The sequence below is a fragment of the Hemiscyllium ocellatum genome, chromosome 13, assembly GCF_020745735.1.
Source record: "Hemiscyllium ocellatum isolate sHemOce1 chromosome 13, sHemOce1.pat.X.cur, whole genome shotgun sequence".
NCBI lineage: Eukaryota > Metazoa > Chordata > Chondrichthyes > Orectolobiformes > Hemiscylliidae > Hemiscyllium > Hemiscyllium ocellatum.
The window spans coordinates 10,936,917-10,952,707 of record NC_083413.1 but is presented as its reverse complement, the minus strand read 5'-3'; positions in this window follow the sequence as shown (position 1 = coordinate 10,952,707).

The following is a 15,791-nucleotide window of genomic DNA, read 5'->3' as shown; positions in this document are numbered from 1 at the left end:
TAGTTGTTAATTTAAAATCGGCAATCAATAAATATTTGTTAAGCAAAGATATTAAGAGATATAGGCCAAAAGACAGGTGTATGGAATTTGATTATATTACTTACAGTGTGGAAACAAGCCCTTTGGCCCAACGAGTCCACACCAACCCTCCAAAGAGCAACCCACCCAGACCCATTCCCCTACGTTTACCCCTTCACCTAACACTATGGGCAATTTAGCATGGCCAATTCACCTGACCTGCACATCTTTGGACTGTGGGAGGTAAAGCGGAGCACCCAGAGAAAACCCACGCAGACACGGGGAGAACGTGCAAACTCCACACAGATAGGTGCCTGAGGTGGGAATTGAACCCAGGTCTCTGGCGCTGTGAGGTAGCAGTGCTAACCATTGTGCCACCATGCGGCAGTTCAGTCAGGATCTTATTAAATGATGGAACAGGTTTGAGAAGCTGAATAGCCAACTCATCTTCTTGTGTTCTTATGTTCCAATCAACATTCACTGATTACATTCTTCATAACCTTTGTAGTTTTTGCATGAGCATTGAGCATTGCTGAGAGGGCTGCCGCATATCATCGAACCCTAAATTCCTTTGTGATGCTGGGGGTCAGCTCCCTTTGGAAAAGACTGAAGACTATCGTGAAGGTAACTCCTCACTGCTCTAAGGTGCGAGTCCCAAGATTTTGACTTCTGAAGATAGAGGAACATTTTCACTCAAGACAGTGTAAGATGTGGAGGGTGAGTTGGAGGTCACAGGTTTTCCACAGACTTTATTCTTCTAGTTGGTGAAGTTTTGGAGCCACTGTCAAAGAAATCAGTTCTGAAGAACAGTCATACCGGACTCGAAACATTAACTCTGTTGCTCTCCACACGAGTGAAGCCAGACCTGCTGAGCTTCTCCAGCATCCTCTGTGTTTGTTTCAGACTTCCAACATCTGCAGGATTTTGCTTTTTGTCAAAGAAATCTTGACAAGTTGCTGGAGTGTATCTTATTGGGCGGCACGATAGCACAGTGGTTAGCACTGCTGTCTCATAGCGCCTGAGACCCGGGTTCAATTCCCGACTCAGGTGACTGACTGTGTGGAGTTTGCACATTCTCCCCGTGTCTGCGTGGGTTTCCTCCGGTTTCCTCCCACAATCCAAAGATGTGCGAGTCAGGTGAATTGGCCATGCTAAATTGCCCGTAGTGTTAGGTAAGGGGTAAATGTAGGGGTATGGGTGGGTTGCAGGTTGGTGTGGACTTGTTGGGCCGAAGGGCCTGTTTCCACACTGTAAGTAATGTAAATAGACAGTGCAATTTGCTCCCTGGTGACCGAGATAGTGAATTGTTTAAGGTACTACAGCGGGCGCACAGAGAGGGGAGCCGGAAGGTAAGTGGAGACCAGTTTAAATTAATGTTTTCTTTTCACAGTCTGTGTTTTTTTTTCAACTGGAAGTTGTCAACAGAGGCTTCTGGGAAGGTAAGAAGTTTGAGTGGAGAAGGAACCTGAGACACTACACGTGTAGTGTCTCCCACCCTCCCTCCTCCTCTAACCTAAAGAAAAGGACTCAGTCGGCTGAACAGGTAAGCTACTTAGTGTTCTGGTTTTGGAGACTAAGTGTAGAGTTATGGCAGCACAGGCAGTGGAATGTTCCTCCTGCAGGACGTTTGAGGTAGGGGTGACCACCGATACTCCTGCCGACTTCACCTTCAAGAAGTGCAGCCAGCTCCAGCTCCTCACAGACTGCGTTAGGGAACTGGAGCTGGAGATGGATGAACTGAGGATTATTCGAGAGGCTGAGAGGGTGATAGATAGAAGCTACAGGGACATAGTTATGCCAGAGAACAGAGGTAGCTGGGTAACAGTTAGAAGTGGGAAGGGGAGGAAGCAGGCAGTGCAGGGATCCCCTGTGGTCGTTCCCCTCAACAATAAGTATACCACTTTGGATACTGTTGGGGGGGATGGCCTAGCAGGAGTAAGCTGCAGTGACGGGGTCTCTGGCACGAGATCCGGCTCTGAGGCTCAGAAGGGAAAGGGGGAGAGGAGGAGAGCGCTAGGTATAGGAGACTCTATAGTTAGAGGGACAGACAGGTCATTCTGTGGACACGGGTGAGACTCTCGGATGGTTTGTTGCCTCCCGGGTGCCAGGGTCCGAGACATCTCGGATCGTGTCTTCAGAATCCTTAAGGGGGAGTGTGTGCAGCCAGAAGTCGTGGTGCACATTGGCACCAATGACATAGGTAAGAAGAGGGGTGGGGAGGGCATTCAGGAGCTCAGGGAGTTAGTCTGGAAGCTAAAAGCCAGGACGGACAGAGTCGTCATCTCTGGGTTGTTGCCGGTGCCACGTGACAGTGAGGCAAGGAGTAGGGAGAGAGTGCAGTTGAACACGTGGCTGCAAGGATGGTGTAGGAGGGAGGGCTTCAGGTATTTGGACAATTGGACTGCATTCTGGGGAAGGTGGGACCTGTACAAACAGGACGGGTTGCACCTGAACCAGAAGGGCACCAATATCCTGGGAGGTAGGTTTGCTAGCACTCTTCGGGGGAGGCGGGGTGGGGGTGGGGGGGTTTAACTAATTTGGCAGGTGGATGGGATCCGGACTTGTAGTCCAGCAAATAGGTTAGCTGTTTTTCAGGATGTCCAAGAATGTAGGGAGGCTGTGGAGAAGGTAGCACTGACAGGGAATCCTTGCGGACACAGAGATGGGCTCAAGTGTGTATACTTCAATGCAAGGAGTATTAGAAATAAGGTGGGTGAACTTAAGGCTTGGATTGGTACTTGGGACTACGATGTTGTGGCCATCACGGAAACATGGATAGAAGACGGCCAGGAATGGTTTTTGGAGATTCCTGGTTACAGATATTTCAGTAAGATTGGGGGGTGGTGGTAAAAAAGGAGGGAGGGTGGCGTTGCTAATTAGAAATGGTATAACGGCTGCAGAAAGGCAGTTTGAGGGGGATCTGCCTTTGGAGGTAGTATGGGCTGAAGTCAGAAATAGGAAAGGAGCAGTCACCTTGTTGGGTGTTTACTATAGGCCCCCCAGTAGCAGCAGAGATGTGGAGAAACAGATTGGGAAACAGATTTTGGAAAGGTGCAGAAGCCACAGGGTAGTAGTCATGGGCGATTTCAACTTCCCAAATATTGATTGGAAGCTCTTTAGATCAAGTAGATTGGACGGGGCAGTGTTTGTGCAGTGTGTCCAGGAAGCTTTTCTAACTCAGTATGTAGAGATTGTCCAACCAGAGGGGAGGCCATATTGGATTTGATACTTGGTAACGAACAAGTGATGGGCTTGGGACAAGTGATGGGCTTGTTAGTGGGCGAGCATTTTGGTGATGGTGACCACTATTCTGTGACTTTCACCTTGGTTATGGAGAGAGATAGGTGCGTGCAACAGGGTAGGTTTTACAATTGGGGAAAGGGTAAATACGATGCTGTAAGACAGGATCTGAGGAGCATAAATTGGGAGCATAGGCTGTCAGGGACAGATGTCGTTGAAATGTGGAACTTTTTCAAGGAACAGATACGACGTGTTCTTGATATGTATGTACCTGTCAGGCAGGAAAGAGATGGTCGTGTAAGGGAACCTTGGTTGACGAGGGAGGTTGAATGTCTTGTGAGGAGGAAGAAGGAGGCTTACATAAGGTTGAGGAAACAAGGTTCAGACAGAGCGTTGGAGGAATACAGGATAGCCAGGAGGGAGCTGAAGAAAGGGATTAGGAGGGCTAAGAGAGGGCATGAAAAACTTTGGCGGGTAGGATCAAGGATAATCCCAAGGCCTTTTATGCGTATGTGAGAAACATGAGAACGACGAGAACAAGGGTAGGTCTGATCAAGGACAGTAGTGGGAGACTGTGTATTGAGTCAGAAGAGACTAGAGAGGTCTTGAATGAGTACTTTTCTTCAGTATTTACAAATGAGAAGGACAGTATTTTTGAAGAGGAGAGTATGAAACGGACTGGTAAACTAGAGGAGATACTTGTTAGGAAGGAAGATGTGTTGGGCATTTTGAAAAACTTGAGGATAGACAGGTCCCCCAGGCCTGACAGGATATATCCTAGGATTATGTGGGAAGCAAGAGAGGAAATTGCAGAACCATTGGCAATGATCTTTTCGTCTTCACTGTCAATGGGGGTGGTGCCAGGGGACTGGAGAGTAGCGAATGTTGTGCCCCTGTTCAAAAAAGGGAATAGGGATAACCCCGGGAATTACAGGCCAGTTAGTCTTACTTCGGTGGTAGACAAAGTAATGGAAAGGGTACTGAGGGATAGGATTTATGAGTATCTGGAAACACACTGCTTGATTAGGGACAGCCAGCACGGATTTGTGAGGGGTAGGTCTCGCCTTACAAGTCTTATTGAATTCTTTGCGGAGGTGACCAAGCATATGGATGAGGGTAGAGCAGTGGATGTAGTGTACATGGATTTTAGTAAGGCATTTGATAAGGTTCCCCATGGTAGGCTTATGCGGAAAGTCAGGAGGCATGGGATAGTGGGAAGTTTGGCCAGTTGGATAGAGAACTGGCTAACCGATCGAAGTCAGAGAGTGGTGGTAGATGGTAAACATTCAGCCTGGAGCCCAATTACAAGTGGAGTTCCGCAGGGATCAGTGCTGGGTCCTCTGCTGTTTGTAATTTTTATTAATGACTTGGAAGAGGGAGTCGAAGGGAGGGTCAGTAAATTTTCAGACGATACGAAGATTGGTGGAGTTGTGGATAGTGAGGAGGGCTGTTGTCGGCTGCAAAGGGACTTAGATATGATGCAGAGCTGGGCTGAGGAGTGGCAGATGGAGTTCAACCCTGTCAAGTGTGAGGTTGTCCATTTTGGAAGGACAAATAAGAATGCAGAATACAGGGTTAACGGTAGGGTTCTTAGTAAGGTGGAGGAGCAGAGGGATCTTGGGGTCTATGTTCATTGATCTTTGAAAGTTGCCACTCAGGTGGATAGAGCTTGTCAGAAGGCCTAAGATGTATTAGCGTTCATTAGCAGAGGGATTGAATTCAAGAGTCGTGAGGTGATGTTGCAGCTGTACAGGACCTTGGTAAGGCCACATTTGGAGTACTGTGTGCAGTTCTGGTCGCCTCATTTTAGGAAAGATGTGGAAGCTTTGGAGAGGGTGCAGAGGAGATTTACCAGGATGTTCCTGGAATGGAGAATAGGTCGTAAGAGGATAGGTTGAGAGTGCTAGGCCTTTTCTCATTGGAACGGCGAAGGATATGGGGTGACTTGATTTAGGTTTAAAAGATGATCAGGGGAATAGATAGAGTAGACAGTCAGAGACTTTTTCCCCGGGTACAACAGAGTGTTACAAGGGACATAAATTTAAGCTGAAGGGTGGAAGGTATGGGGGGATGTCAGGGGTAGGTTCTTTACCCAGAGAGTGGTGGGGGCATGGAATGCTCTGCTTGTGGGAGTGGCAGAGTCAGAATCATTGGTGACCTTTAAGCGGCAATTGGATAGGTACATGGATAGTTGCTTAAGCTAGGACAAATGTTCGGCACAACATCGTGGGCCAAAGGGCCTGTTCTGTGCTGTATTGTTCTATGTTCTATGTTCTAAGGTGGTTGTTCGGGTGCTGATCAAAAAAAATTCTTTTGCCTTGAAAGAATTGCCCTCCTTAACTATTGATAGAAAGCTAGACTCACCCGGCAAGAGAGAGTATTCCATTAGTTCCCGGCTTCTATCCTTTTAATACTGGGCAGGGTTTGGGAGTCAGGGAGTGAACTGCATAATGATGTCACAGAATAACTAGGTGTGCTGTTGTGTCTTTTAGTTTCAGCTCTTAGAGAATTGATTCTTGTTCACACACTCTATTGCTCTCTTATCTTTTTTGTAAATACCCCACCGTCCCCAGTTTATGCTACAGCCCAATGTTCCTTCTCGAAACATCAGACAAATCTGCCATAATATTTTGAACCATCTAATGCTTTCTACATATTGTAGGGTCATAGAGATGTACAGCATGGAAACAGACCCTTCCATCCAAATCATCCACACCGATCAGATATCCTAAATTAATCTAGTCTCATTTGCCAGCACTTGGCCCATATCCCTCCAAACCCTTCCTATTCATATACTCATCCAGATGCCTTTTAAATGTTATAATTGTACCAGCCTCCACCATTTCCTCAGACAGCTCATTCCATACAGGCATCACCTTCTGCATGAAAACGTTATCCCTTAGGCCCTTCTTAAATCTTTCCCCTTTCACCCTAAACCTATGCCCTCTAGTTTTGATTCCCCCTCTTCAGGGAAAAGATCACGTCTCTGTACCCTATCCATGCCCCTCATGATTTCTATAAGATCACCCCTCAGCCTATTGCCATTTTCAGTATTTTTTGTGTACATAAACTGCAGCAAACAAACTCTCCAGTTTGCTAGTAGTAGCATTGAATTTTCTGAAGGCTAAATTTTGCAGCACAGATGGGAGTTGTGTTTTGGGAGCCTGAGAGATTTCCATCATAGTGACCTCCGATTGAAATTCAAAATGGTGACGGACAATTCCCCTCGGCCTGGGACCCTGCCTGGGGCAGCACGGTGGCACAGTGATTAGCACTGCTGCCTCACAGCGCCAGGGACCTGGGTTCAATTCCCGCCTCAGGCGACTGACTGTGTGGAGTTTGCACGTTCTCCCCATGTCTGCGTGGGTTTCCTCCGGGTGCTCCGGTTTCCTCCCACAGTCCAAAGATGTATGGGTCAGGTGAATTGGCCATGCTAAATTGTCCGTAGTGTTAGGTAAGGGGTACATGTAGGGGTACGGGTGGGTTGCACTTCGGCAGGTTGGTGTGGACTTGTTGGGCCGAAGGGCCTGTTTCCACACTGTAAGTAATCTAATCTAATCTAAAAAAGTACTCAGTTAAACAAGTCAGAATTCAGAGGGTTCCGCTGCTATTAAATTAACAGATACTGAGAAAAAGTCAGAATATCAAAAACATAGTCTAACTCCTGAGCAACTATTCACTGGGGTGGCACGGTGTCTCAGTAATTAGTATTACTGCCTCACAGCACTAAGCCCTGGGTTCAATTCCACCCTTAGGCGACTCTCTGTGTGGAGTTTGCACATTCTCCCTGTGTTTGCATGGGTTTCTTCCAGGTGCTCCAGTTTCCTCCCACAGTCCAAAGATGTGCGGGTTAGGTGGACTGCCCACAGTAGTTACAGGCATAGGCAGAGTATGCTTTTCAGAAGGTCGGTGTGGATTCGATGGGCCTGCTTACAAACTGATTCTCCAAGTTTCCAAAATCTCCACCCCACCCCCAAATCAATTACACCTTCCTAGACACCTTACACCTCCCCAAGGCTGATTCAACGCTCTCCCTCTCTGCCCAGGACATGACACTTTTCTCCTGGCCCCCAGGACCAGAAACCTCTCCACCTGTGGTTCCAGTACCTCCTCTCCTGCTGAGATCTGATACTTTCCATGATTGGACCTGGCACCCCATCTGCACTGGAACTTGAAGACCCCTGCTGTCAGAACCACTTTACCCCTGTGACATGATAGTTACCCCCCCCCCTCTCCTGCTGCTGTACTTGTGTTTTCCCAGGACCTGACACTGCCCCCAGGACTGAACATACTCTACTCGCCAGACCCAAAATCTCCACCCACTCCAGCCTACTTTAAACACGCCATCATTTTCCCATTCCTCTGCCTTCTGCACTGCCACAGATTTAGCTCTGGAAGGCACTCATCCAAGGAACTATCACCCACACCAATATCTAGAATGGAAAGCTGAGGTTAACAAATGAGATTCTCTCAAAGGACCTCTGTGTTATTACCTGGTTCTCTTAGACTGCTTGGTGGTCACCCATACTCTCTCTGCCTGCATGCTCCTAAACTATGGTGTGACTCCCTCCTTACCCACTTAGCTCTCTGCCTCACCGATGCACCATAGTGACTCCAGTTGCATTTTGAGTTCCAAAATCAGATATCTGCAGCTGGTGACACTTCCTGCAGACATGATTGTCTAAGTCACACAATGTCTCCATTGCTTCTCATGTGCCACAAAATGCACATTCCCACTGGGATAAGCTGTCCTGCCAACTTTGCAAACTATTTGTTGTAAGCAGAACAACTTACTCACTAACAGCCTCTTCCCCAAATTCCCAGTTTATTACTCTGTCCAGACCACATTCCATGTTTATTAAATATTGTTCTCCCCTCCCTATAAAGTCCTGACAGCTCTTCCATATCAGAATCTGGGGCCTGAATCAAACAATTCAGATATTTTCATATTTTATTCTTGTTCTGCATCACCAGACGTATTGTGAGCATTCCTGATCCTTTCAGAAATGCTTACATCTGGCAGCTTTACACTAATCTGACTTCCAAATGGAATAGTTCCCAATACTTGCAGCTGATCTACAATTTACCAACGCTACTTATCCCAGAAGGTATAATAGGGTCAATATTAATTGACATGGGTTGGGTGAAATCCAGCCCAAATCACCACTGGCCAGGATTGTTCCTCATGGCAAACTTGGTTTTAATTTTCTAAATTGTAGCAGAGCTACGTTCAGCCAAAGAGCACATGGACGGTCATTTCAACCCCATAAACTCCACATGGGAAATCAAGTCAAATACTTTGTTGAGCAGAAAAGAGCATTCTTCAGGGTCAACAAAAACTCCTGTGACATCCATTTTTCTAGTTTAACCCTTACAGTACGTGTTATCTCAGGCATACTTGATACAATGTAAACCTTGATCTCAATTATACCAGAAAGCAGTTCAATTCCAAAGTCATATTTGACTCAGTCATCTTTTATACTTAAGTCAGGACACATAGACACTAAAGAATTGATTAAAATAAAACATGAGAAATGGGCACTTCCACAGATGTTCACACAATTAATATATAATCCAGCTAAGTTGCTCAGTGCAACAGAGCTTCAGATATCTATTTATGTTTATTATTCTGTTTCAGACGAACTATTTAATTTTCTGTTGTGCTAATGTAAAAAACAAAACTGCCATCCCTCATGGAGCAAACACGCACAATCTGTTTTCTCTACATTGACAAGTACTACCTGAACACCGTTGGCAGTGCTCCCTGAGCATTGCTCATGGTAAATCACAGGGAACACTGGGGAAGACTCTCATCTCCAGCAATCACACAGAACAGATGGAAGCAATAATTGCATAGTTTACAGGATCATCCAAAACAAACTTTTTGACTTCACAGTGCTGTAACGCCAGCTAGGTTAGCCCACGTGACATGCACAGTACAGCATGCTTGCTGAGGTGGGAGGGCAGGGGGGAGCTACTCTCTAATTGGTGTACTCCTCTGTGGTGGAGAACTTGAGTAAATGAGGGTCGATTACCCTCCAGTGAATCTGAAGGTCACTGTGATTATGTTGTGTGCAGACGTGGTCACGGCCCTCTCGCAGCTCCTGAATGTCAAAACACAAGGGTCAAAACATTCTGAGCCAGACACGCCCCAAATATTTGGCAGCAAAGGTGCAGTTTTTAAGACAAAATGGAATTGGCATTGGATGTGGAAACTTTGCATGCAGTCACTGACAGATGCTATTTTAATGAGAGTATCAGCACTGATTTCAGGACTGTGCACCAGAATAACTGAGAGGGGCATGTTCTGATGTCAGTCAGCTGATAAAGCAGATTTTAGCAGTGTCACTTTCAGATTGACTGCTTCAGTTAAAACCCATCTTTACATCAGAGCACACATTGGCTGGCCTGAATTAGCACTCCTGGAATGGACTGTGATGTGAGTTAAAATTTTGGACTCAACCCGAAATGTTAACTCTTGATTTCTCTCCATTGCTGAGTTTTTCCAGAGTTACCAGGATGTTGCCTGGGCTGAAGAGTTTTAAGAAAAAGGGAGGACTGCAGATGCTGGAGAGTCAGAGCCGAAAACGAGTGGCGCTGTAGAAGTGAAGTTTCAGGCATAAGCCCTTCATCAGGAATGTGTGGGGAGTGGTAAGGGAGCTGAGAAATAAATAGGAAGGTGGGGTTGGAATAAGGTAGCTGGGAAAGCGATAGGTAGATGCAAGTGGAGATTGATTGCGATAAGTTGGCGGGGAGGGTGGAGTGGATATGTGGGGAGGAAGATGGACGGGGGGACAGGTCAAAAGGGCAGTGCTGAGTTGGAGGGTTGGATCTGGGATGAGGTGGGGGTAGGGGAGGTGAGGAATCAGGTGAAATTGACGTTGATGCTGTGTGGGTGGAAGGTCCCAAGGCGGAACATGAGGCGTTCTTCCTCCAGGTGTCGGATGGCTTGGACTTGGCAGTGGAGGAAACCCAGGCCTTGAGTGTCCTTGCTAGAATGGGAGGGGGAGTTGAAGTGGTCAGCCACAAGGCGGTGGGGTTGTTTGGTGTGTGTGTCCCAGAGATGTTCCCTGAAACACTCCACGAGTTGGCACCCAGTCTCCTCAATGTAGAGGAGACCACATCAAGAGCAATGTAGAGTTTTAGTTATGAAGAGAAGTTGGACAGAAATTGGGGTTGTTTTCCTCAGAGCAGAGGCGATTGAGAGGGGACACGATTGAGATGTATGAAATTATGAGGGGAATAAACAGGAAGAAAATTCTCCCTTTGATGGAGCAATCTATATCCAGGGGACATAGACTTAAGGTAAAGGACAGGACATTTAGAGGAAAGAGTATTCAATCAGAGGGTGGTGGGAATCTGGCTGTCATTGCCTGCAAGGGTGATGTGGAGGTGCCGGTCTTGGACTGAGGTGGGCAAAGGTAAAACTCAGAGCTGAAAATGTGTTGCTGGAAAAGCGCAGCAGGTCAGGCAGCATCCAAGGAACAGGAGATTCGACGTTTCGGGCATTCTTCAGGAATGTGTGGGGAGTGGTAAGGGAGCTGAGAAATAAATAGGAAGGTGGGGTTGGAATTTCCTGAGTTTCCTGAAGAAGGGCTTATGCCCGAAATGTCGAATCTCCTGTTCCTTGGATGCTGCCTGACCTGCTGCGCTTTTCCAGCAACACATTTTTAGCTCTGATCTCCAGCATCTGCAGACCTCACTTTCTCTCAAAGGTAAAATTCACACAATACTAGGTTATAGTCCAACAGGTGGTTGTGAAGTGATGAAGAAGCAGCGCTTCTAAAGCTTGTGCTTCCAAATCAACCTGTTGGACTATAACCTGGTGTTGTGTGATTTTTAACTTTGCCTGTAAGGTAGAGGCAGAAATCTTTGTAACATTTAATCAGTATTGAGGTGTGCACTTGCAATGTCAAGACAATGGGCCAAATGCTAGAAAATGAGACAGGAATAGTTAGATCATTGTTTTTGACTAATCACAGATATGATGGGCAGAAGGGCCTTTTCTCAGTTCTGCAGGTCTCTATGACTCCACTTGCAAGCAGACCTGGAAGCTCAGAGTAAGAATAAGGGGAGCACCACCAGGAGCTGTGAAGACGATTGCGCATAAAATCATTTTTGGATTGGGATTTTCAGAGCCTGGAGCAGTTGGGAAACAAAAAAAAACTGTTGTTATGCTGAGATGTGCAGAGGGACTGACATTCTCTCCAGTTCGAGAGCAAAGATGACACATGAATGTGGCTTTTCAGGGCAAGGGGCAGCTGCTGCTGCTCACTGGGGGTTTGTATGTTGCATCTAAATGTAGAAATATATCCCAAATGCAAAAGGTACCATGTCCTGAATAAGCAATTGATGTGTTTTCATATACTGCGCATCATGCAGATGAATGCCCAGTATTTTGGCATCACTGGTGATTTCACTATTCCATACCAGCCCGCTGTATTATTCATATTTTAGCCACTGCATCAAAGCAAATGGTGATTACAGGGCAGATACAGGGCATGCTAGAGAAACTCAGCAGGTCTGCAAGCCTCAGTGGAGAGAGAAGCACTTCGCGTCTCATGTGAATTCCTCAGAACTGAAGAAGAGTCATACTGAACTCGAAACATTAACATTGTTTTTCTCTCCACCGATGGTCTCCAAAGTCACATGATACCAGATTATAGTCCAACAGGTTTATTTCAAATCAGAAGCATTTGGTGCACTGCTTCTTCATCTGGTGAAGATTAGCATTCCAAAAGCTTGTGATTTCAAATAACTACATTGGACTATAACCTGGTGTTGTGTGACTTCTGAGAACATCGGTGGAGAGAGAAAGGGTTAATGTTTCGAGTTCAGTATGACTCTTCTTCAGTTCTGAAGAATTCATATGAGACTCGAAATGTTAGTTCTATTTCTCTCTCCACTAAGACTTGCAGACCTGCTGAGTTTCTCTAGCATGCCCTGTATCCGCCCTGTAACCACTATCTGCTTTGATGCAGTGGCTAAAATATGAATAATACAGCTGACTGGTATGGAATAATGATATCATCAGTGATGCCAAAATACTGGGCATTCATCTGCATGATATGTTGAGTAAGAAGACACACTAATGTCCACTCCAGTCCAACACAGTCACCTCCATATTGTGGCTTCCACAGATGTTGCCAGACCTGCAGACTGTCTCCAGCATTATCTGTATTTGTTTCAGATCTCCAGCGTCTGCCAGTATATCACTTTAATTTAAGTGGTGTCTGGGCTACCTGCTGTGTTTTGGGTATGACTGTCATAGTTAAATAGTTGAATAGCAGGCAGCGAGTGCATGGTATCTGACTTGTACATGAGCTCTGCAGCAATGCATATTGATATCTGAATCGAGATCTCGATGTGGCCCTGAGACAATCATCAGTGTGATAGGTTAATGGAACAATGTGTGATATTTGAAGATTAATTCACTGACCTTAGCCACTTATGGAATTCATGATGCATCCACATTTTCAGAGCTGCATTCACTGCATTGGCAGCAATGCAGATTGTTCCCACTACTGTTCCTCAGAGGGTCTCCTCATCCCTGTGAATAGATCCAATCACTTGTCCTTTACCTGTCTCCAGGCCACTACTTTTACATGTGGGAATCTCGGTGCATACCTGTTAGCCAGTCTTCATGTACCATCTTCTCCAGCTGCTTCCATCACTTGTTGCCTCCCCTTGCCTACAAGATACACAGGATGATTTGAATTACTGCTAGTCAGGTTTAAGTTATCGAACCAGGTCAATTAAACTGCCAACCCGCAACAAACACAGAGAATGTTGAAGGAAGCTCATACTATTGGGGGAGAGAGAAACACCCCCAGAATGGGCATCTTCTTCAGAGCAGTTCTCTTTCTCAACAACTGGTTTGAAGAAGAGTCACACCCGACTCTGTTTTTCTCTCTCCACAGATGCTGCCAGTCTTGATGAGTTTTGTCAGCATTCTAGATTTAAGGGGACGCTAGACTTGCATAAAGATGAGCACCCCTCACGCCATCTCCCCCTGCACACCCCCATTAACCTGTGCATTACTCATCAATGCATTGAGTACCTAGCTGCGTGCAGCTACTAGGCAGGAAAACAAGCTGCACACGAAAACATTTTTTTACCGAAGGAATGAATCACGTGCTGTCACCCCAGTGCCCATTGAACTGAACTGATGTTTCTTCTCCCAAAACAGCTCGGTTTAATTTTGCTTCTGTTTCTTAGTCACCTCTTTGCCCTTTGGAACCCCAAAGCAAAATTGCCCCTGGGTTTCGAAATGTGAATTGTTTTGAGATGTGTTAATTGCACATCTTTCTTTTTGAAAAGCTTGTTCCCTGTCAAGTGCAGCACCTTCAACAGCTTGATTTATTGTTCCTTGCACAGATTATTCCCAGCTATCATCAGAAGCAAGGCACCCTTGTCTTACAACCAACTAATCATTAGTTGCATGTGCAATTAAAACTAACCGTGAACTATTTGCACATGCCTTGGTGTTGGGTCATCAACCTCATTGCTGTTGTCAATTATGACGTATTTTTAATGGAGGACCTTCAACGATCAAGTGTGCAGAACAATGTTTATCGATTTTTTGCTCTAGTTTTATGAGAATTTGTCCAAGGAAGCCAAAGGAAAAGCCAATGATTTACAACAACTGCCCCCTGTAAAAGAAAATTGCTACATTTCCACACCAGACTACTTGACAATTGCATTCCCTTTGTTTGGACTGGCAGAACTTTTGGCTCTGTGACATTTTCAAAACAACAGTTCACACAAATGTTTCCTACCAACTCTTGAAAGAAAATTCCACTGGGCTTTTCCACTCATTATCTGGAGGTATTCCTGGCACATGCTGTTACGTGTGCTGTATTCTAAATAACTTTCTTCAATTCCTAAACTGTTTCATCTTGGCTTCTGTTATCCCAGAAGCACATAAAGGCAGTTTGAGCATGCAGACACATTACTGAATCAGGCTTTTAAGAGTTTTTTCAATGCCCCCACTGGAAGCAAAACTCACTGAGGATTAAGTGTATTGCCCTAGGTTGGCATTTCTTGTCATAACAGTGGCACAGGCTTTGCATTATTACTGTCTGGTTAAGAGACTTCTGTGAGTTCTTAAACATAGATTTGGAGAGCCACAAAGCCAAGAGCAATGCATTACCTGTGGCTCTCAAAAGTCATATGAGTCACAGATGAATCTCATTCAATTGCAGAGATTTCACATATCTTGGGAACAATTGCGTGTGCAGATATATCCCTGTAGGCACCTTCTGAGGAATAGACTGTTTTCTGGAATTGGAAATGGTTTAATTAGATGAATATGCAGGTGGTGTGTGATACAAGTGTAAGATTATGAAGCCTGGCTGCCAAATTTCCAGACTTTTATTGTGACTCATATCTCCTTGGTTGCCAGGACAATTTGAGAATGTAAGATATGACTGGAGGTGCTTTTGTAAGCAACTTCCTTTCTAATATTTTCAAAGTTACCATTCTTTATACTTTAAATGTCTTCTGAATGAACATTTCTACTCATCAAGGTTGAGAAATGTCAAAGCTGGAAATGCAATGACTTTTTCCACATTTGGCATCAGCTTTTTTAAGGCATTAAGTAATTACAGGCCTCACTGGAGAAGAATAAAAATCACTTCACTGCATCCATAATGTACTTTCAATCCCAATTTTATAATATTATCTTGCAATTCATCAGAATTAACATCTTATGGTGCACATGTCAGATATTTCCAATTCTCTCCCTGAAGCTGGTTAGAGTGAGAACGCCAACCATAGAATCCCTGCAGTGCAGATGCAGGCCATTCGGCCCACTGAGTCCACAGCCACCCTCTGAAGAGCTCCCCACCCAGACCCACCCCATCCCTGTAACCCTGCAGCTCCCATGGCCAGTCCACCTGGCCTGCACATCTTTGGACTGTGGGAGGAAACCGGAGCACCCAGAAGAAACCCACGCAGACACAGGGAGAATGTGCAAACTCCACACCAAGGTGCCCGAGGGTGAAATTGAGCCCAGGTCCCTGGTGCTGTGAGGCAGCAGTGTTACCAACTAAACCACCATGCCATCCTTCTGTGAATGATTATTTCACACTTTTATTCTAGGTGTTCCATATAATTATGTGCATTGTGTTGGTCCTTTACTATTGAGCAGTTCCTATATTGCTGCATCCTATAACTTAGACACCAATCATTGTGTTTTAAACTCATTTCAATGATACCTTGCTGCTATCAATGAGGTTGAACAAACACTCAATTAGATTGGGCTGGTTTCAGAAGAGTTGTGACTTGGAGAGGGGCTTTGAGGTCCACATTACTGCGTCATCCCCAAGACTAACTGCTTTCCCATTTTCAAATTTGCTTAGCTTTGTGTCAGCATCAACTCATCAGCCGCTAACACAGTATAGATCAATATAGAGCCCCATGAATCCCTGGCTAGCTATCAATTTTTCAGATTCTGTTAAGGTCATAAAAAACTCTACTGCACTTCTCCTAATTTGCATCAAATCCCGTTCAACCATAACTGCTCTGCTTGC